General features: G+C 35.5%; 52 non-coding genes across 52 annotated transcripts; all 52 read left to right on the plus strand.

Annotated features, from left to right (window-relative positions):
• Positions 1-824: 824 nt before the first annotated feature.
• Positions 825-897, plus strand: Trnar-ucu (transfer RNA arginine (anticodon UCU)). The gene has a single exon. It is a non-coding gene; the product is annotated as a tRNA-Arg (tRNA).
• An 885-nt stretch (positions 898-1782) lies between these two features.
• Positions 1783-1855, plus strand: Trnar-ucu (transfer RNA arginine (anticodon UCU)). Its single transcript has one exon. It is a non-coding gene; the product is annotated as a tRNA-Arg (tRNA).
• Positions 1856-2036: 181 nt separating this feature from the next.
• Trnar-ucu (transfer RNA arginine (anticodon UCU)) lies at positions 2037-2109 on the plus strand. Its single transcript has one exon. It is a non-coding gene; the product is annotated as a tRNA-Arg (tRNA).
• Positions 2110-2540: 431 nt separating this feature from the next.
• Trnar-ccu (transfer RNA arginine (anticodon CCU)) lies at positions 2541-2613 on the plus strand. The gene has a single exon. It is a non-coding gene; the product is annotated as a tRNA-Arg (tRNA).
• Positions 2614-3549: 936 nt separating this feature from the next.
• Positions 3550-3622, plus strand: Trnar-ucu (transfer RNA arginine (anticodon UCU)). The gene has a single exon. It is a non-coding gene; the product is annotated as a tRNA-Arg (tRNA).
• Positions 3623-3802: 180 nt separating this feature from the next.
• On the plus strand, positions 3803-3875 carry Trnar-ucu (transfer RNA arginine (anticodon UCU)). The gene has a single exon. It is a non-coding gene; the product is annotated as a tRNA-Arg (tRNA).
• Positions 3876-4306: 431 nt separating this feature from the next.
• On the plus strand, positions 4307-4379 carry Trnar-ucu (transfer RNA arginine (anticodon UCU)). The gene has a single exon. It is a non-coding gene; the product is annotated as a tRNA-Arg (tRNA).
• Positions 4380-4559: 180 nt separating this feature from the next.
• Positions 4560-4632, plus strand: Trnar-ucu (transfer RNA arginine (anticodon UCU)). Its single transcript has one exon. It is a non-coding gene; the product is annotated as a tRNA-Arg (tRNA).
• Positions 4633-4812: 180 nt separating this feature from the next.
• On the plus strand, positions 4813-4885 carry Trnar-ucu (transfer RNA arginine (anticodon UCU)). Its single transcript has one exon. It is a non-coding gene; the product is annotated as a tRNA-Arg (tRNA).
• Positions 4886-5316: 431 nt separating this feature from the next.
• Positions 5317-5389, plus strand: Trnar-ucu (transfer RNA arginine (anticodon UCU)). Its single transcript has one exon. It is a non-coding gene; the product is annotated as a tRNA-Arg (tRNA).
• Positions 5390-5570: 181 nt separating this feature from the next.
• On the plus strand, positions 5571-5643 carry Trnar-ucu (transfer RNA arginine (anticodon UCU)). The gene has a single exon. It is a non-coding gene; the product is annotated as a tRNA-Arg (tRNA).
• A 180-nt stretch (positions 5644-5823) lies between these two features.
• Trnar-ucu (transfer RNA arginine (anticodon UCU)) lies at positions 5824-5896 on the plus strand. The gene has a single exon. It is a non-coding gene; the product is annotated as a tRNA-Arg (tRNA).
• Positions 5897-6329: 433 nt separating this feature from the next.
• Positions 6330-6402, plus strand: Trnar-ucu (transfer RNA arginine (anticodon UCU)). Its single transcript has one exon. It is a non-coding gene; the product is annotated as a tRNA-Arg (tRNA).
• Positions 6403-6582: 180 nt separating this feature from the next.
• Positions 6583-6655, plus strand: Trnar-ucu (transfer RNA arginine (anticodon UCU)). The gene has a single exon. It is a non-coding gene; the product is annotated as a tRNA-Arg (tRNA).
• Positions 6656-6835: 180 nt separating this feature from the next.
• On the plus strand, positions 6836-6908 carry Trnar-ucu (transfer RNA arginine (anticodon UCU)). Its single transcript has one exon. It is a non-coding gene; the product is annotated as a tRNA-Arg (tRNA).
• A 180-nt stretch (positions 6909-7088) lies between these two features.
• Positions 7089-7161, plus strand: Trnar-ucu (transfer RNA arginine (anticodon UCU)). The gene has a single exon. It is a non-coding gene; the product is annotated as a tRNA-Arg (tRNA).
• A 179-nt stretch (positions 7162-7340) lies between these two features.
• Positions 7341-7413, plus strand: Trnar-ucu (transfer RNA arginine (anticodon UCU)). The gene has a single exon. It is a non-coding gene; the product is annotated as a tRNA-Arg (tRNA).
• A 180-nt stretch (positions 7414-7593) lies between these two features.
• Positions 7594-7666, plus strand: Trnar-ucu (transfer RNA arginine (anticodon UCU)). The gene has a single exon. It is a non-coding gene; the product is annotated as a tRNA-Arg (tRNA).
• Positions 7667-7846: 180 nt separating this feature from the next.
• On the plus strand, positions 7847-7919 carry Trnar-ucu (transfer RNA arginine (anticodon UCU)). Its single transcript has one exon. It is a non-coding gene; the product is annotated as a tRNA-Arg (tRNA).
• A 433-nt stretch (positions 7920-8352) lies between these two features.
• Trnar-ucu (transfer RNA arginine (anticodon UCU)) lies at positions 8353-8425 on the plus strand. The gene has a single exon. It is a non-coding gene; the product is annotated as a tRNA-Arg (tRNA).
• Positions 8426-8605: 180 nt separating this feature from the next.
• On the plus strand, positions 8606-8678 carry Trnar-ucu (transfer RNA arginine (anticodon UCU)). Its single transcript has one exon. It is a non-coding gene; the product is annotated as a tRNA-Arg (tRNA).
• A 180-nt stretch (positions 8679-8858) lies between these two features.
• Trnar-ucu (transfer RNA arginine (anticodon UCU)) lies at positions 8859-8931 on the plus strand. The gene has a single exon. It is a non-coding gene; the product is annotated as a tRNA-Arg (tRNA).
• Positions 8932-9111: 180 nt separating this feature from the next.
• Trnar-ucu (transfer RNA arginine (anticodon UCU)) lies at positions 9112-9184 on the plus strand. The gene has a single exon. It is a non-coding gene; the product is annotated as a tRNA-Arg (tRNA).
• A 179-nt stretch (positions 9185-9363) lies between these two features.
• Trnar-ucu (transfer RNA arginine (anticodon UCU)) lies at positions 9364-9436 on the plus strand. Its single transcript has one exon. It is a non-coding gene; the product is annotated as a tRNA-Arg (tRNA).
• Positions 9437-9616: 180 nt separating this feature from the next.
• On the plus strand, positions 9617-9689 carry Trnar-ucu (transfer RNA arginine (anticodon UCU)). Its single transcript has one exon. It is a non-coding gene; the product is annotated as a tRNA-Arg (tRNA).
• Positions 9690-9869: 180 nt separating this feature from the next.
• Trnar-ucu (transfer RNA arginine (anticodon UCU)) lies at positions 9870-9942 on the plus strand. Its single transcript has one exon. It is a non-coding gene; the product is annotated as a tRNA-Arg (tRNA).
• Positions 9943-10122: 180 nt separating this feature from the next.
• On the plus strand, positions 10123-10195 carry Trnar-ucu (transfer RNA arginine (anticodon UCU)). The gene has a single exon. It is a non-coding gene; the product is annotated as a tRNA-Arg (tRNA).
• Positions 10196-10375: 180 nt separating this feature from the next.
• Positions 10376-10448, plus strand: Trnar-ucu (transfer RNA arginine (anticodon UCU)). The gene has a single exon. It is a non-coding gene; the product is annotated as a tRNA-Arg (tRNA).
• A 180-nt stretch (positions 10449-10628) lies between these two features.
• On the plus strand, positions 10629-10701 carry Trnar-ucu (transfer RNA arginine (anticodon UCU)). Its single transcript has one exon. It is a non-coding gene; the product is annotated as a tRNA-Arg (tRNA).
• A 180-nt stretch (positions 10702-10881) lies between these two features.
• On the plus strand, positions 10882-10954 carry Trnar-ucu (transfer RNA arginine (anticodon UCU)). Its single transcript has one exon. It is a non-coding gene; the product is annotated as a tRNA-Arg (tRNA).
• Positions 10955-11134: 180 nt separating this feature from the next.
• Trnar-ucu (transfer RNA arginine (anticodon UCU)) lies at positions 11135-11207 on the plus strand. Its single transcript has one exon. It is a non-coding gene; the product is annotated as a tRNA-Arg (tRNA).
• Positions 11208-11387: 180 nt separating this feature from the next.
• Trnar-ucu (transfer RNA arginine (anticodon UCU)) lies at positions 11388-11460 on the plus strand. Its single transcript has one exon. It is a non-coding gene; the product is annotated as a tRNA-Arg (tRNA).
• Positions 11461-11640: 180 nt separating this feature from the next.
• Trnar-ucu (transfer RNA arginine (anticodon UCU)) lies at positions 11641-11713 on the plus strand. Its single transcript has one exon. It is a non-coding gene; the product is annotated as a tRNA-Arg (tRNA).
• Positions 11714-11893: 180 nt separating this feature from the next.
• On the plus strand, positions 11894-11966 carry Trnar-ucu (transfer RNA arginine (anticodon UCU)). Its single transcript has one exon. It is a non-coding gene; the product is annotated as a tRNA-Arg (tRNA).
• A 179-nt stretch (positions 11967-12145) lies between these two features.
• Trnar-ucu (transfer RNA arginine (anticodon UCU)) lies at positions 12146-12218 on the plus strand. The gene has a single exon. It is a non-coding gene; the product is annotated as a tRNA-Arg (tRNA).
• A 180-nt stretch (positions 12219-12398) lies between these two features.
• Positions 12399-12471, plus strand: Trnar-ucu (transfer RNA arginine (anticodon UCU)). The gene has a single exon. It is a non-coding gene; the product is annotated as a tRNA-Arg (tRNA).
• A 180-nt stretch (positions 12472-12651) lies between these two features.
• Trnar-ucu (transfer RNA arginine (anticodon UCU)) lies at positions 12652-12724 on the plus strand. Its single transcript has one exon. It is a non-coding gene; the product is annotated as a tRNA-Arg (tRNA).
• A 180-nt stretch (positions 12725-12904) lies between these two features.
• Trnar-ucu (transfer RNA arginine (anticodon UCU)) lies at positions 12905-12977 on the plus strand. Its single transcript has one exon. It is a non-coding gene; the product is annotated as a tRNA-Arg (tRNA).
• Positions 12978-13157: 180 nt separating this feature from the next.
• On the plus strand, positions 13158-13230 carry Trnar-ucu (transfer RNA arginine (anticodon UCU)). The gene has a single exon. It is a non-coding gene; the product is annotated as a tRNA-Arg (tRNA).
• A 180-nt stretch (positions 13231-13410) lies between these two features.
• On the plus strand, positions 13411-13483 carry Trnar-ucu (transfer RNA arginine (anticodon UCU)). The gene has a single exon. It is a non-coding gene; the product is annotated as a tRNA-Arg (tRNA).
• A 180-nt stretch (positions 13484-13663) lies between these two features.
• Positions 13664-13736, plus strand: Trnar-ucu (transfer RNA arginine (anticodon UCU)). Its single transcript has one exon. It is a non-coding gene; the product is annotated as a tRNA-Arg (tRNA).
• A 181-nt stretch (positions 13737-13917) lies between these two features.
• Trnat-ugu (transfer RNA threonine (anticodon UGU)) lies at positions 13918-13991 on the plus strand. Its single transcript has one exon. It is a non-coding gene; the product is annotated as a tRNA-Thr (tRNA).
• Positions 13992-14170: 179 nt separating this feature from the next.
• Trnar-ucu (transfer RNA arginine (anticodon UCU)) lies at positions 14171-14243 on the plus strand. The gene has a single exon. It is a non-coding gene; the product is annotated as a tRNA-Arg (tRNA).
• Positions 14244-14676: 433 nt separating this feature from the next.
• Positions 14677-14749, plus strand: Trnar-ucu (transfer RNA arginine (anticodon UCU)). Its single transcript has one exon. It is a non-coding gene; the product is annotated as a tRNA-Arg (tRNA).
• A 180-nt stretch (positions 14750-14929) lies between these two features.
• On the plus strand, positions 14930-15002 carry Trnar-ucu (transfer RNA arginine (anticodon UCU)). The gene has a single exon. It is a non-coding gene; the product is annotated as a tRNA-Arg (tRNA).
• A 180-nt stretch (positions 15003-15182) lies between these two features.
• Trnar-ucu (transfer RNA arginine (anticodon UCU)) lies at positions 15183-15255 on the plus strand. Its single transcript has one exon. It is a non-coding gene; the product is annotated as a tRNA-Arg (tRNA).
• A 180-nt stretch (positions 15256-15435) lies between these two features.
• Positions 15436-15511, plus strand: Trnar-ucu (transfer RNA arginine (anticodon UCU)). The gene has a single exon. It is a non-coding gene; the product is annotated as a tRNA-Arg (tRNA).
• A 177-nt stretch (positions 15512-15688) lies between these two features.
• Positions 15689-15761, plus strand: Trnar-ucu (transfer RNA arginine (anticodon UCU)). Its single transcript has one exon. It is a non-coding gene; the product is annotated as a tRNA-Arg (tRNA).
• Positions 15762-15941: 180 nt separating this feature from the next.
• Positions 15942-16014, plus strand: Trnar-ucu (transfer RNA arginine (anticodon UCU)). The gene has a single exon. It is a non-coding gene; the product is annotated as a tRNA-Arg (tRNA).
• Positions 16015-16194: 180 nt separating this feature from the next.
• Trnar-ucu (transfer RNA arginine (anticodon UCU)) lies at positions 16195-16267 on the plus strand. The gene has a single exon. It is a non-coding gene; the product is annotated as a tRNA-Arg (tRNA).
• Positions 16268-16447: 180 nt separating this feature from the next.
• On the plus strand, positions 16448-16520 carry Trnar-ucu (transfer RNA arginine (anticodon UCU)). The gene has a single exon. It is a non-coding gene; the product is annotated as a tRNA-Arg (tRNA).
• A 180-nt stretch (positions 16521-16700) lies between these two features.
• Trnar-ucu (transfer RNA arginine (anticodon UCU)) lies at positions 16701-16773 on the plus strand. The gene has a single exon. It is a non-coding gene; the product is annotated as a tRNA-Arg (tRNA).
• Positions 16774-16854: the final 81 nt, after the last annotated feature.

The raw sequence follows: 16854 nt of genomic DNA on the forward strand, positions 1-16854 counted from the left end.
AATGTAGTTGTGATTTAAATAATAACGCTTACAGATTTATAAGATAATTAACTGATGTAAAGAACATTTGAGATACTTCGTAACAACCAAAAGGGCAGGTCTCTGTAGCGCAGCAGATAGCGCGCTGGACTTCTAGAGATGAGTTTGTCATGTTTTGTTTTAAAAATGGTGTATTTTCTAGAAATAAATATCAAAGAAAAATAACTGAGGTGTGAAAATTGAATGTAGTTGTTTTTTTTTATAATTACGAATTAAGATTTAAAGATAATTAAATGATGTAAAGAAAAATTTGAGATACTTCCTAACAATCGATAGTGCAAGTCTGTGTAGCAAAGCCGATAGCGCGCAGGATTTCTAATCACGAATCCGTGGGTTCGAATCCGACCAGAGTTGAGTTTGTAATATTTTCTTTTGGAAATGGTGTATTTTCTAGAAAGAAATATCAAAGAAAACTAACTGATGCTGTGAAAATTGTATGTAGTTGTGTTTTTAAAAATTACGTATGAAGATTTAGAATATAATTAAATGATGTACAGAAACATTTGAGATACTTTGTAACAACCACAAGTGCAAGCCTCTGTAGTGCAGCGTATAAACGCTGGACTTTTAATGCAGAGGCTGTGTTGTCGAATCCCACCAGAGATGACTTTGTAATGTTTTCTTTTGAAAATGGTGTATTTTCTGGAAAAAAAATCAAAGAAAAATAACTGATGGTATGACAATTTAATGTCGTTGTGTTTTTAATAATTATGCATAAGGATTAACAAGATAATTAAATGATGAAAGGAAACATTTGAGATACTTCCTCACAACGATATGTGCAATTCTCTGTAGCGCAGCGGATAGCGCGCTGGACTTCTAATCCATAGGCTGTGGGTTCGAATCCCACAAGAGATGAGTTTGTAATGTTTTCTTTAAAAAATGTTGTATTTTCTAGAATGAAATATAAAAGAAAAGTAACTGATGGTTTGAAAATTGAATGTACTTGTGTTTTTTATAATTACACATTAAGATTTATAAGTTAATTAAATGATGTAAAGAAAAATTTGAGATATCTCCCCCTAACCACAAGTGTAAGTCTCTGTAGTTCAGCGGATAGCGCGCTAGACTTCTAATCCTGAGGCCGTGGGTTCGAATCCCACCAGAGATGACTTTGTAATGTTTTTTTAGAAAAACGTGTATTTTCTCGAAAGAAATATAAAAAAACAGTAACTGATGGTGTAAAAATTGAATGTAGTTGTGTTTTATATAATTACGCATTAAAATTTATAAGATAATTAAATGATGTAAAGAAAAATTTTAGATACGTCCTCTCCACACAAGCGGAAGTCTCTATAGCGCCATGGATAAACCAGAGGCCGTGGGTTCGAATCGCACCAGAGATTACTATAGTTCGAATCGCACCAGAGATTACTAATAGTGTGAAAATTGAATGGAGTTGTGTTTTTTATAATTACGCATTAAAATATATAAGATAATTAAATGATGTAAAGAAAAATCTGCGATACTTCCTCGCCACACAGGCGTAAGTCTCTGTAGCGGATCGGATGGCGCGCTGGACTACCAACCCCAAGGCCGTGTGTTCGAATCCTACCAGAGATGACTTTGTAATGTTTTCTTTTGAAGATGATGTATTTTCTAGAAAGAAATATAAAAGAAAAGTACCTGATGGTGTGACATTTGAATGTAGTCGTGTTTTTTATAATTACGCATTAAGATTTATATGATAATTAAATGATGTAAAGAAAAATTTGTAGATACTGCCTCGCTACACAAGCGTAAGTCTCTGTAGCGCAGCGCATAGCGCGCTGGACTTCTAATCCAGAGGCTGTGGGTTCGAATCCCACCAGAGATGACGGTGTAATGTTCTCTTTTGAAAATGGTGTATTTTCCAGTAAGAAATATCAAAGAAACGTAACTGATGGTGTGAAAATTTAATGTATTTGTGTTTTTTATAATTACGCATTAAGATTTATATGATAATTAAATGATTTAAAGAAAAATTTGAGATACTGCCTCGCTACACACAAGCAGAAGTCTCTGTAGTGCAGCGGATAGCGCGCTGGACTTCTAATCCTGAGGCCGTGGGTTCGAATCCCTCCAGAGATGACTTTGTAATGTTTTCTTTTGAAAATAGTGTATTTTCTAGAAAGAAATATGAAAGAAAAGTAACAGATGGTGTGAAAATTGAATGTAGTAGTGTTTTTTATACTTATGCATTAAGATTTATAAGATAATTAAATGATGTAAAGAAAAATTTGAGATACTTCCTCCCCACACAAGAGGAAGTCTCTGTAGCGCAGCGGATAGCGCCCTGGGCTTCTAATCACGAGGCCGTGGGTTTGAATCCCACCAGAGATGACCTTTTCATGTTTTCTGTCGAACATGGTTAATTTTCTAGAATGAAATATAAAAGAAAAGTAACTGATGATTTTAAAATTGAATGTAGTTGTGTTTTTTATAATTATACATTAAGATTTATAAGATAATTAAATTATGTACAGAAAAATTTGAGATACTTCCTTGACACACAAACGTAAGTCTCTGTAGTGCAGCGGATAGCGCGCTGGACTCCTAATCCAGATGCCGTGGGTTCGAATCCCACCAGAGATGACTAAGTAATGTTTTCTTTTGAAAATGGTGTATTTTCTAGAAAGAAATACAAAAGAACAGTAACTGATGGTGTGAAATTTGAATGTAGTTGTGTTTTTTATAATTACGCATAAAGATTTATAAGATAATAAAATGACGTAAAGAAAAATTTGAGATACTTCCTTGCCACACAAGGGTAAGTCTCTGTAGCGCAACGGATAGGCGCAGGACTTCTAATCCAGAGACCGTTGGTTCGAATCCAACCAGAGATTACTTTGTAATGTTTTCTTTTGAAAATGGTGTAATTTCTAGATTGAAATATAAAAGAAAAGTAACTGATGGTGTTAAAATTGACTGTAGTTGTGTTTTTTATAATTATGCATCAACTTTTATAAGATAATGAAATGATTTAAAAAAAAATTTGAGATACTTCCTCACAGTCACAAGAGTAAGTCTCTGTAGCGCAGCGGATAGCGCGCTGGACTTCTAATCACGAGGCCGTGGGTTCGCATCCAACCAGAGATGACTTTGTAATGTTTTTTTTTGAAAATAGTGTACTTACTAGAAAGAAATATAAAAGAAAAGTAACTGGTGGTGTGAAAATTGGATGTAGTTGTGTTTTTATAATTACGCATGAACTTTTATAAGATAATGCAATGATGTAAAGAAAAATTTGAGATAGTTCCTCACAACCGCAATAGTAAGTCTCTGTAGCTAAGCGGATAGTGCGCTGGACTTCTAATCCAGAGGCCGTTGGTTCGAATACTACCAGAGATGACTTTGTAATGTTTTCTTTTGAAAATAGTGTATTTACTAGAAAGAAATATAAAAGAAAAGTAACTGGTGGTGCGACAATTGAATGTAGTTGTGTTTTTTATAATTACGCATGAAGTTTTGTAAGATAATAAAATGATGTAAAGAAAAATTTGAGATAGTTCCTCACAATATCAAGTGTTAGTCTCTGTAGCGCAGCGGATAGCGCGCTGGACTTCTAATCCAGAGGCCGTGGGTTCGAATCCCACCAGAGATGACTTTGTAATGTTTTCTTTTGAAAATAGTGTATTTACTAGAAAGAAATATAAAAGAAAAGTAACTGGTGGTGTGACAATTGGATGTAGTTGTGTTTGTTATAATTACGCATGAAGTTTTATAAGATAATGAAATGATGTAAAGAAAAATTTGAGATAGTTCTTAACAACCGCAAGAGTAAGTCTCTGTAGCGCAGCGGATAGCGCGCTGGACTTCTAATCCAGAGGCCGTGGGTTCGAATCCCACCAGAGATGAATTTGTAATGTTTTCTTTTGAAAATAGTGTATTTACTAGAAAGAAATATAAAAGAAAAGTAACTGGTAGTGTGAAAATTGGATGTAGTTGTGTTTTTTATAATTACGCATGAAGTTTTATAAGATAATGAAATGATGTAAAGAAAAATTTGAGATAGTTCCTCACAACCACTAGAGTAAGTCTCTGTAGCGCAGCGGATAGCGCGCTGGACTTCTAATCCAGAGGCCGTGTGCGAATCCCACCAGAGATTACTTTGTAATGTTTTTTTTTGAAAATAGTGTATTTACTAGAAATAAATATAAAAGAAAAGTAACTGGTGGTGTGAAAATTGGATGTAGTTGTGTTTTTTATAATTACGCATGAAGTTTTATAAGATAATGAAATGATGTAAAGAAATATTTGAGATAGTTCCTCACAATCGCAAAAGTAAGTCTCTGTAGCGCAGCGGATAGCGCGCTGGACTTCTAATCCAGAGGCCGTGGGTTCGAATCCCACCGGAGATGACTTTGTAATGTTTTCTTTTGAAAATAGTGTATTTACTAGAAAGAAATATAAAAGAAAAGTAACTGGTGGTGTGAAAATTGGATGTAGTTGTGTTTTTTATAATTACGCATGAAGTTTTATAAGATAATGAAATGATGTAAAGAAAAATTTGAGATAGTTCCTCACAATATCAAGTGTTAGTCTCTGTAGCGAAGCGGATAGCGCGCTGGACTTCTAATCCAGAGGCCGTGGGTTCGAATCCCACCAGAGATGACTTTGTAATGTTTTCTTTTGAAAATAGTGTATTTACTAGAAAGAAATATAAAAGCAAAGTAACTGGTGGTGTGAAAATTGGATGTAGTTGTGTTTTTTATAATTACGCATGAAGTTTTATAAGATAATGAAATGATGTAAAGAAAAATTTTAGATAGTTCTTAACAACCGCAAGAGTAAGTCTCTGTAGCGCAGCGGATAGCGCGCTGGACTTCTAATCCAGAGGCGGTGGGTTCGAATCCCACCAGAGATGACTTTGTGATGTTTTCTTTTGAAAATAGTGTATTTACTAGAAAGATATATAAAAGAAAAGTAACTGGTAGTGTGAAAATTGGATGTAGTTGTGTTTTTTATAATTACGCATGAAGTTTTATAAGATAATGAAATGATGTAAAGAAAAATTTGAGATAGTTCCTCACAACCACTAGAGTAAGTCTCTGTAGCGCAGCGGATAGCGCGCTGGACTTCTAATCCAGAGGCCGTGTGCGAATCCCACCAGAGATGACTTTGTAATGTTTTCTTTTGAAAATAGTGTATTTACTAGACATAAATATAAAAGAAAAGTAACTGGTGGTGTGAAAATTGGATGTAGTTGTGTTTTTTATAATTACGCATGAAGTTTTATAAGATAATGAAATGATGTAAAGAAACATTTGAGATAGTTCCTCACAACCGCAAGAGTAAGTCTCTGTAGCGCAGCGGATAGCGCGCTGGACTTCTAATCCAGAGGCCGTGGGTTCGAATCCCACCAGAGATGACTTTGTAATGTTTTCTTTTGAAAATAGTGTATTTACTAGAAAGAAATATAAAAGAAAAGTAACTGGTGGTGTGAAAATTGCATGTAGTTGTGTTTTTTATAATTACGCATGAACTTTTATAAGATAATGAAATGATGTAAAGAAAAATTTGAGAATGTTTCCTCACAACCGCAAGACTAAGTCTCTGTAGCGCAGCGGATAGCGCGCTGCACTTCTAATCCAGAGGCTGTGGGTTCGAATCCCACCAGAGATGAATTTGTAATGTTTTCTTTTGAAAATAGTGTATTTACTAGAAAGAAATATAAAAGAAAAGTAACTGGTGGTGTGAAAATTGGATGTAGTTGTGTTTTTTATAATTACGCATGAAGTTTTATAAGATAATGAAATGATGTAAAGAAAAATTTGAGATAGTTCCTCACAACCGCAAGAGTAAGTCTCTGTAGCGAAGCGGATAGCGCGCTGCACTTCTAATCCAGAGGCTGTGGGTTCGAATCCCACCAGAGATGACTTTGTAATGTTTTCTTTTGAAAATAGTGTATTTACTAGAAAGAAATATAAAAGAAAAGTAACTGGTGGTGTGAAAATTGGATGTAGTTGTGTTTTTTATAATTACGCATGAAGTTTTATATGATAATTAAATGATGTAAAGAAAAATTTGTAGATACTGCCTCACTACACAAGCGTAAGTCTCTGTAGCGCAGCGCATAGCGCGCTGGACTTCTAATCCAGAGGCTGTGTGTTCGAATCCCACCAAAGATTACGTTGTAATGTTTTCTTCTGAAAATGGTGTATTTTCCAGTAAGAAATATCAAAGAAAAGTAACTGATGGTGTGAAAATTGAATGTACTTGTGTTTTTTATTAATACGCATTAAGATTTACATGATAATTAAATGATGTACAGAAAAATTTGAGATACTTCCTCCCCCACACAAGAGGAAGTCTCTGTAGCGCAGCGGATAGCGCGCTGGACTTCTAATCCAGATGCCGTGGGTTCGAATCCCACCAGAGATGACTAAGTAATGTTTTCTTTTGAAAATGGTGTATTTTCTAGAAAGAAATATAAAAAAAAAATAACGTATGCTGTGAAAATTGGATGTAGTTGTGTTTTTTATAATTACGCATAAAGATTTATAAGATAATGAAATGATTTAAACAAAAATTTGAGATAGTTCCTCACAGCCACAAGAGTAAGTCTCTGTAGCGCAGCGGATAGCGGGCTGGACTTCTAATCCAGAGGCCGTGGGTTCGAATCCCACCAGAGATGACTTTGTAATGTTTTCTTTTGAAAATAGTTTATTTACTAGAAAGAAATATAAAAGAAAAGTAACTGGTGGTGTGAAAATTGGATGTAGTTGTGTTTTTTATAATTACGCATGAAGTTTTATAAGATAATGACATGATGTAAAGAAAAATTTGAGATAGTTCCTCACAACCGCAAGAGTAAGTCTCTGTAGCGCCGCGGATAGCCCGCTGGACTTCTAATCCAGAGGCCGTGGGTTCGAATCCCACCAGAGATGACTTTGTAATGTTTTCTTTTGAAAATAGTGTATTTACTAGAAAGAAATATGAAAGAAAAGTAACTGGTGGTGTGAAAATTGGATGTAGTTGTGTTTTTTATAATTACGCATGAAGTTTTATAAGATAATGAAATGATGTACAGAAAAATTTGAGATAGTTCCTCACAAACGCAAGAGTAAGTCTCTGTAGCGCAGCGGATAGCGCGCTGGACTTCTAATCCAGTGGCCGTGCGTTCGAATCCCACCAGAAATTACTTCGTAATGTTTTCTTTTGAAAACAGTGTATTTACTAGAAAGAAATATTAAAGAAAAGTAACTGGTGGTGTGAAAATTGGATGTAGTTGTGTTTTTTATAATTACGCATGAAGTTTATAAGATAATAAAATGATGTAAAGAAAAATTTGAGATAGTTCCTCGCAGTATCAAGAGTAAGTCTCTGTAGCGCACCGGATAGCGCGCTGGACTTCTAATCCAGAGGCCGTGGGTTCGAATCCCACCAGAGATGACTTTGTAATGTTTTCTTTTGAAAATAGTGTATTTACTAGAAAGAAATATAAAAGAAAAGTAACTGGTTGTGTGAAAATTGGATGTAGTTGTGTTTTTTATAATTACGCATGAAGTTTTATAAGATAATGAAATGATGTAAAGAAAAATTAGAGATAGTTCCTCACAACCGCAGGAGTAAGTCTCTGTCGCGCAGCGGATAGCGCGCTGCACTTCTAATCCAGAGGCTGTGGGTTCGAATCCCACCAGAGATGAATTTGTAATGTTTTCTTTTGAAAATAGTGTATTTACTAGAAAGAAATATAAAAGAAAAGTAACTGGTGGTGTGAAAATTTGATGTAGTTGTGTTTTTTATAATTACGCATGAAGTTTTATAAGATAATGAAATGATGTAAAGAAAAATTTGAGATAGTTCCTCACAACCGCAAGAGTAAGTCTCTGTAGCGAAGCGGATAGCGCGCTGCACTTCTAATCCAGAGGCTGTGGGTTCGAATCCCACCAGAGATGAATTTGTAATGTTTTCTTTTGAAAATAGTGTATTTACTAGAAAGAAATATAAAAGAAAAGTAACTGGTGGTGTGAAAATTGGATGTAGTTGTGTTTTTTATAATTACGCATGAAGTTTTATATGATAATTAAATGATTTAAAGAAAAATTTGTAGATACTGCCTCACTACACAAGCGTAAGTCTCTGTAGCGCAGCGCATAGCGCGATGGACTTCTAATCCAGAGGCTGTGTGTTCGAATCCCACCAAAGATTACGTTGTAATGTTTTCTTCTGAAAATGGTGTATTTTCCAGTAAGAAATATCAAAGAAAAGTAACTGATGGTGTGAAAATTGAATGTACTTGTGTTTTTTATAATTACGCATTAAGATTTACATGATAATTAAATGATGTACAGAAAAATTTGAGATACTTCCTCCCCCACACAAGAGGAAGTCTCTGTAGCGCAGCGGATAGCGCCCTGGACTTCTAATCCAGATGCCGTGGGTTCGAATCCCACCAGAGATGACTAAGTAATGTTTTCTTTTGAAAATGGTGTATTTTCTAGAAAGAAATATAAAAAAAAAATAACGTATGCTGTGAAAATTGGATGTAGTTGTGTTTTTTATAATTACGCATAAAGATTTATAAGATAATGAAATGATTTAAACAAAAATTTGAGATAGTTCCTCACAGCCACAAGAGTAAGTCTCTGTAGCGCAGCGGATAGCGGGCTGGACTTCTAATCCAGAGGCCGTGGGTTCGAATCCCACCAGAGATGACTTTGTAATGTTTTCTTTTGAAAATAGTTCATTTACTAGAAAGAAATATAAAAGAAAAGTAACTGGTGGTGTGAAAATTGGATGTAGTTGTGTTTTTTATAATTACGCATGAAGTTTTATAAGATAATGACATGATGTAAAGAAAAATTTGAGATAGTTCCTCACAACCACAAGAGTAAGTCTCTGTAGCGCCGCGGATAGCCCGCTGGACTTCTAATCCAGAGGCCGTGGGTTCGAATCCCACCAGAGATGACTTTGTAATGTTTTCTTTTGAAAATAGTGTATTTACTAGAAAGAAATATAAAAGAAAAGTAACTGGTGGTGTGAAAATTGGATGTAGTTGTGTTTTTTATAATTACGCATGAAGTTTTATAAGATAATGAAATGATGTACAGAAAAATTTGAGATAGTTCCTCACAAACGCAAGAGTAAGTCTCTGTAGCGCAGCGGATAGCGCGCTGGACTTCTAATCCAGTGGCCGTGCGTTCGAATCCCACCAGAAATTACTTCGTAATGTTTTCTTTTGAAAACAGTGTATTTACTAGAAAGAAATATTAAAGAAAAGTAACTGGTGGTGTGAAAATTGGATGTAGTTGTGTTTTTTATAATTACGCATGAAGTTTATAAGATAATAAAATGATGTAAAGAAAAATTTGAGATAGTTCCTCGCAATGTCAAGAGTAAGTCTCTGTAGCGCACCGGATAGCGCGCTGGACTTCTAATCCAGAGGCCGTGGGTTCGAATCCCACCAGAGATGACTTTGTAATGTTTTCTTTTGAAAATAGTGTATTTACTAGAAAGAAATATAAAAGAAAAGTAACTGGTGGTGTGAAAATTGGATGTAGTTGTGTTTTTTATAATTACGCATGAAGTTTTATAAGATAATGAAATGATGTACAGATAAATTAGAGATAGTTCCTCACAACCGCAAGAGTAAGTCTTTGTAGCGCAGCGGATAGCGCGCTGGACTTCTAATCCAGAGGCCGTGGGTTCGAATCCCACCAGAGATGACTTTGTAATGTTTTCTTTTGAAGATGATGTATTTTCTAGAAAGAAATATAAAAGAAAAGTAACTGGTGGTGTGACAATTGAATGTAGTTGTGTTTTTTATAATTACGCATGAAGTTTTATAAGATAATGAAATGATGTACAGAAAAATTTGAGATAGTTCCTCACAACCTCAAGAGTAAGTCTCTGTAGCGCAGCAGATAGCGCGCTGGACTTCTAATCCAGAGGCCGTGGGTTCGAATCCCACCAGAGATGACTTTGTAATGTTTTCTTTTGAAGATGATGTATTTTCTAGAAAGAAATATAAAAGAAAAGTAACTGGTGGTGTGACAATTGAATGTAGTTGTGTTTTTTATAATTACGCATGAAGTTTTATGAGATAATGAAATGATGTAAAGAAAAATTTGAGATAGTTCCTCACAACCGCAAGAGTAAGTCTCTGTAGCGCAGCGGATAGCGCGCTGGACTTCTAATCCAGAGGCCGTGGGTTCGAATCCCACCAGAGATGACTTTGTAATGTTTTCTTTTGAAAATAGTGTATTTACTAGAAAGAAATATAAAAGAAAAGTAACTGGTGGTGTGAAAATTGGATGTAGTTGTGTTTTTTATAATTACGCATGAAGTTTTATAAGATAATGAAATGATGTACAGAAAAATTTGAGATAGTTCCTCACAACCGCAAGAGTAAGTCTCTGTAGCGCAGCGGATAGCGCGCTGGACTTCTAATCCAGAGGCCGTGGGTTCGAATCCCACCAGAGATGACTTTGTAATGTTTTCTTTTGAAAATAGTGTATTTACTAGAAAGAAATATAAAAGAAAAGTAACTGGTGGTGTGAAAATTGCATGTAGTTGTGTTTTTTATAATTACGCATGAAGTTTTATAAGATAATGAAATGATGTACAGAAAAATTTGAGATAGTTCCTCACAACCGCAAGAGTAAGTCTCTGTAGCGCAGCGGATAGCGCGCTGGACTTCTAATCCAGAGGCCGTGGGTTCGAATCCCACCAGAGATGACTTTGTAATGTTTTCTTTTGAAGATGATGTATTTACTAGAAAGAAATATAAAAGAAAAGTAACTGGTGGTGTGAAAATTGAATGTAGTTGTGTTTTTTATAATTACGCATGAAGTTTTATAAGATAATGAAATGATGTACAGAAAAATTTGAGATAGTTCCTCACAACCGCAAGAGTAAGTCTCTGTAGCGCAGCGGATAGCGCGCTGGACTTCTAATCCAGAGGCCGTGGGTTCGAATCCCACCAGAGATGACTTTGTAATGTTTTCTTTTGAAAATAGTGTATTTACTAGAAAGAAATATAAAAGAAAAGTAACTGGTGGTGTGAAAATTGAATGTAGTTGTGTTTTTTATAATTACGCATGAAGTTTTATAAGATAATGAAATGATGTACAGAAAAATTTGAGATAGTTCCTCACAACCGCAAGAGTAAGTCTCTGTAGCGCAGCGGATAGCGCGCTGAACTTCTAATCCAGAGGCCGTGGGTTCGAATCCCACCAGAGATGACTTTGTAATGTTTTCTTTTGAAAATAGTGTATTTACTAGAAAGAAATATAAAAGAAAAGTAACTGGTGGTGTGAAAATTGAATGTAGTTGTGTTTTTTATAATTACGCATGAAGTTTTATAAGATAATGAAATGATGTAAAGAAAAATTTGAGATAGTTCCTCACAACCGCAAGAGTAAGTCTCTGTAGCGCAGCGGATAGCACGCTGGACTTCTAATCCAGAGGCCGTGGGTTCGAATCCCACCAGAGATGACTTTGTAATGTTTTCTTTTGAAGATGATGTATTTTGTAGAAAGAAATATAAAAGAAAAGTAACTGGTGGTGTGACAATTGAATGTAGTTGTGTTTTTTATAATTACGCATGAAGTTTTATAAGATAATGAAATGATGTACAGAAAAATTTGAGATAGTTCCTCACAACCGCAAGAGTAAGTCTCTGTAGCGCAGCGGATAGCGCGCTGGACTTCTAATCCAGAGGCCGTGGGTTCGAATCCCACCAGAGATGACTTTGTAATGTTTTCTTTTGAAGATGATGTATTTTCTAGAAAGAAATATAAAAGAAAAGTAACTGGTGGTGTGACAATTGAATGTAGTTGTGTTTTTTATAATTACGGATGAAGTTTTATAAGATAATGAAATGATGTACAGAAAAATTTGAGATAGTTCCTCACAACCGCAAGAGTAAGTCTCTGTAGCGTAGCGGATAGCGCGCTGGACTTCTAATCAAGAGGCCGTGGGTTCGAATCCCACCAGAGATGACTTTGTAATGTTTTTTTTCAAAATAGTGTATTTACTAGAAAGAAATATAAAAGAAAAGTAACTGGTGGTGTGAAAATTGGATGTAGTTGTGTTTTTTATAATTACGCATGAAGTTTTATAAGATAATGAAATGATGTACAGAAAAATTTGAGATAGTTCCTCACAACCGCAAGAGTAAGTCTCTGTAGCGCAGCGGATAGCGCGCTGGACTTCTAATCCAGAGGCCGTGGGTTCGAATCCCACCAGAGATGACTTTGTAATGTTTTCTTTTGAAGATGATGTATTTTCTAGAAAGAAATATAAAAGAAAAGTAACTGGTGGTGTGACAATTGAATGTAGTTGTGTTTTTTATAATTACGCATGAAGTTTTATAAGATAATGAAATGATGTACAGAAAAATTTGAGATAGTTCCTCACAACCGCAAGAGTAAGTCTCTGTAGCGCAGCGGATAGCGCGCTGGACTTCTAATCCAGAGGCCGTGGGTTCGAATCCCACCAGAGATGACTTTGTAATGTTTTCTTTTGAAAATAGTGTATTTACTAGAAAGAAATATAAAAGAAAAGTAACTGGTGGTGTGAAAATTGAATGTAGTTGTGTTTTTTATAATTACGCATGAAGTTTTATAAGATAATGAAATGATGTACAGAAAAATTTGAGATAGTTCCTCACAACCGCAAGAGTAAGTCTCTGTAGCGCAGCGGATAGCGCGCTGGACTTCTAATCCAGAGGCCGTGGGTTCGAATCCCACCAGAGATGACTTTGTAATGTTTTCTTTTGAAGATGATGTATTTTGTAGAAAGAAATATAAAAGAAAAGTAACTGGTGGTGTGACAATTGAATGTAGTTGTGTTTTTTATAATTACGCATGAAGTTTTATAAGATAATGAAATGATGTACAGAAAAATTTGAGATAGTTCCTCACAACCGCAAGAGTAAGTCTCTGTAGCGCAGCGGATAGCGCGCTGGACTTCTAATCCAGAGGCCGTGGGTTCGAATCCCACCAGAGATGACTTTGTAATGTTTTCTTTTGAAGATGATGTATTTTCTAGAAAGAAATATAAAAGAAAAGTAACTGGTGGTGTGACAATTGAATGTAGTTGTGTTTTTTATAATTACGCATGAAGTTTTATAAGATAATGAAATGATGTACAGAAAAATTGTAGATAGTTCCTCACAACCGCAAGAGTAAGTCTCTGTAGCGCAGCGGATAGCGCGCTGGACTTCTAATCCAGAGGCCGTGGGGTCGAATCCCACCAGAGATGACTTTGTAATGTTTTCTTTTGAAAATAGTGTATTTACTAGAAAGAAATATAAAAGAAAAGTAACTGGTGGTGTGAAAATTGGATGTAGTTGTGTTTTTTATAATTACGCATGAAGTTTTATAAGATAATGAAATGATGTACAGAAAAATTTGAGATAGTTCCTCACAACCGCACGGGTAAGTCTCTGTAGCGCAGCGGATAGCGCGCTGGACTTCTAATCCAGAGGCCGCGGGGTCGAATCCCACCAGAGATGACTTTGTAATGTTTTCTTTTGAAGATGATGTATTTACTAGAAAGAAATATAAAAGAAAAGTAACTGGTGGTGTGAAAATTGAATGTAGTTGTGTTTTTTATAATTACGCATGAAGTTTTATAAGATAATGAAATGATGTACAGAAAAATTTGAGATAGTTCCTCACAACCGCAAGAGTAAGTCTCTGTAGCGCAGCGGATAGCGCGCTGGACTTCTAATCCAGAGGCCGTGGGTTCGAATCCCACCAGAGATGACTTTGTAATGTTTTCTTTTGAAAATAGTGTATTTACTAGAAAGAAATATAAAAGAAAAGTAACTGGTGGTGTAAAAATTGAATGTAGTTGTGTTTTTTTATAATTACGCATGAAGTTTTATAAGATAATGAAATGATGTACAGAAAAATTTGAGATAGTTCCTCACAACCGCAAAAGTAAGTCTCTGTAGCGCAGCGGATAGCGCGCTGGACTTGTAATCCAGAGGCCGTGGGTTCGAATCCCACCAGAGAACACTTTGTAATGTTTTCTTTTGAAGATGATGTATTTTCTAGAAAGAAATATAAAAGAAAAGTAACTGGTGGTGTGACAATTGAATGTAGTTGTGTTTTTTATAATTACGCATGAAGTTTTATAAGATAATGAAATGATGTACAGAAAAATTTGAGATAGTTCCTCACAACCGCAAGAGTAAGTCTCTGTAGCGCAGCGGATAGCGCGCTGGACTTCTAATCCAGAGGCCGTGGGTTCGAATCCCACCAGAGATGACTTTGTAATGTTTTCTTTTGAAAATAGTGTATTTACTAGAAAGAAATATAAAAGAAAAGTAACTGGTGGTGTGAAAATTGAATGTAGTTGTGTTTTTTATAATTACGCATGAAGTTTTATAAGATAATGAAATGATGTACAGAAAAATTTGAGATAGTTCCTCACAACCGCAAGAGTAAGTCTCTGTAGCGCAGCGGATAGCGCGCTGGACTTCTAATCCAGAGGCCGTGGGTTACCATCCCACCAGATATGACTTTGTAATGTTTTCTTTTGAAAATAGTGTATTTACTAGAAAGAAATATAAAAGAAAAGTAACTGGTGGTGTGAAAATTGAATGTAGTTGTGTTTTTTATAATTACGCATGAACTTTTATAAGATAATGAAATGATGTATAGAAAAATTTGAGATAGTTCCTCACAATCGCAAGAGTAAGTCTCTGTAGCGCAGCGGATAGCGCGCTGGACTTCTAATCCAGAGGCCGTGGGTTCGAATCCCACCAGAGATGACTTTGTAATGTTTTCTTTTGAAAATAGTGTATTTACTAGAAAGAAATATAAAAGAAAAGTAACTGGTGGTGTGAAAATTGAATGTAGTTGTGTTTTTTATAATTACGCATGAAGTTTTATAAGATAATGAAATGATGTACAGAAAAATTTGAGATAGTTCCTCACAACCGCAAGAGTAAGTCTCTGTAGCGCAGCGGATAGCGCGCTGGACTTCTAATCCAGAAGCCGTGGGTTCGAATCCCACCAGAGATGACTTTGTAATGTTTTCTTTTGAAGATGATGTATTTACTAGAAAGAAATATAAAAGAAAAGTAACTGGTGGTGTGACAATTGAATGTAGTTGTGTTTTTTATAATTACGCATGAAGTTTTATAAGATAATGAAATGATGTACAGAAAAATTTGAGATAGTTCCTCACAACCGCAAGAGTAAGTCTCTGTAGCGCAGCGGATAGCGCGCTGGACTTCTAATCCAGAGGCCGTGGGTTCGAATCCCACCAGAGATGACTTTGTAATGTTTTCTTTTGAAAATAGTGTATTTACTAGAAAGAAATATAAAAGAAAAGTAACTGGTGGTGTGAAAATTGAATGTAGTTGTGTTTTTTATAATTACGCATGAAGTTTTATAAGATAATGAAATGATGTACAGAAAAATTTGAGATAGTTCCTCACAACCGCAAGAGTAAGACTCTGTAGCGCAGCGGATAGCGCGCTGGACTTCTAATCCAGAGGCCGTGGGTTCGAATCCCACCAGAGATGACTTTGTAATGTTTTCTTTTGAAGATGATGTATTTACTAGAAAGAAATATAAAAGAAAAGTAACTGGTGGTGTGAAAATTGGATGTAGTTGTGTTTTTTATAATTACGCATGAAGTTTTATAAGATAATGAAATGATGTACAGAAAAATTTGAGATAGTTCCTCACAACCGCAAGAGTAAGTCTCTGTAGCGCAGCGGATAGCGCGCTGGACTTCTAATCCAGAGGCCGTGGGTTCGAATTCTACCAGAGATGACTTTGTAATGTTTTCTTTTGAAGATGATGTATTTTCTAGAAAGAAATATAAAAGAAAAGTAACTGGTGGTGTGAAAATTGGATGTAGTTGTGTTTTTTATAATTACGCATGAAGTTTTATAAGATAATGAAATGATGTACAGAAAAATTTGAGATAGTTCCTCACAACCGCAAGAGTAAGTCTCTGTAGCGCAGCGGATAGCGCGCTGGACTTCTAATCCAGAGTCCGTGGGTTCGAATCCCACCAGAGATGACTTTGTAATGTTTTCTTTTGAAAATAGTGTATTTACTAGAAAGAAATATAAAAGAAAAGTAACTGGTGGTGTGACAATTGAATGTAGTTGTGTTTTTTATAATTACGCATGAAGTTTTATAAGATAATGAAATGATGTACAGAAAAATTTGAGATAGTTCCTCACAACCGCAAGAGTAAGTCTCTGTAGCGCAGCGGATAGCGCGCTGGACTTCTAATCCAGAGGCCGTGGGTTCGAATCCCACCAGAGATGACTTTGTAATGTTTTCTTTGGAAAATAGTGTATTTACTAGAAAGAAATATAAAAGAAAAGTAACTGGTGGTGTGAAAATTGGATGTAGTTGTGTTTTTTATAATTACGCATGAAGTTTTATAAGATAATGAAATGATGTACAGAAAAATTTGAGATAGTTCCTCACAACCGCAAGAGTAAGTCTCTGTAGCGCAGCGGATAGCGCGCTGGACTTCTAATCCAGAGGCCGTGGGTTCGAATCCCATCAGAGATGACGTTGTAATGTTTTCTTTTGAAAATAGTGTATTTACTAGAAAGAAATATAAAAGAAAAGTAACTGGTGGTGTGAAAATTGGATGTAGTTGTGTTTTTTATAATTACGCATGAAGTTTTATAAGATAATGAAATGATGTAAAGAAAAATTTGAGATAGTTCCTCACAACCGCAAGAGTAAGTCTCTGTAGCGCAGCGGATAGCGCGCTGGACTTCTAACCCAGAGGCCGTGGGTTCGAATCCCACCAGAGATGAGTTTGTAGTGTTTTGTTTTGAAAATAGTGTATTTACTAGAAAGAAATATAAAAGAAAAGTAACTGGTGGTGTGAAAATTG

This window comes from Euprymna scolopes, chromosome 1 (assembly GCF_053919585.1).
Source record: "Euprymna scolopes isolate OS-2025 chromosome 1, ASM5391958v1, whole genome shotgun sequence".
NCBI classification, from domain to species: domain Eukaryota; kingdom Metazoa; phylum Mollusca; class Cephalopoda; order Sepiida; family Sepiolidae; genus Euprymna; species Euprymna scolopes.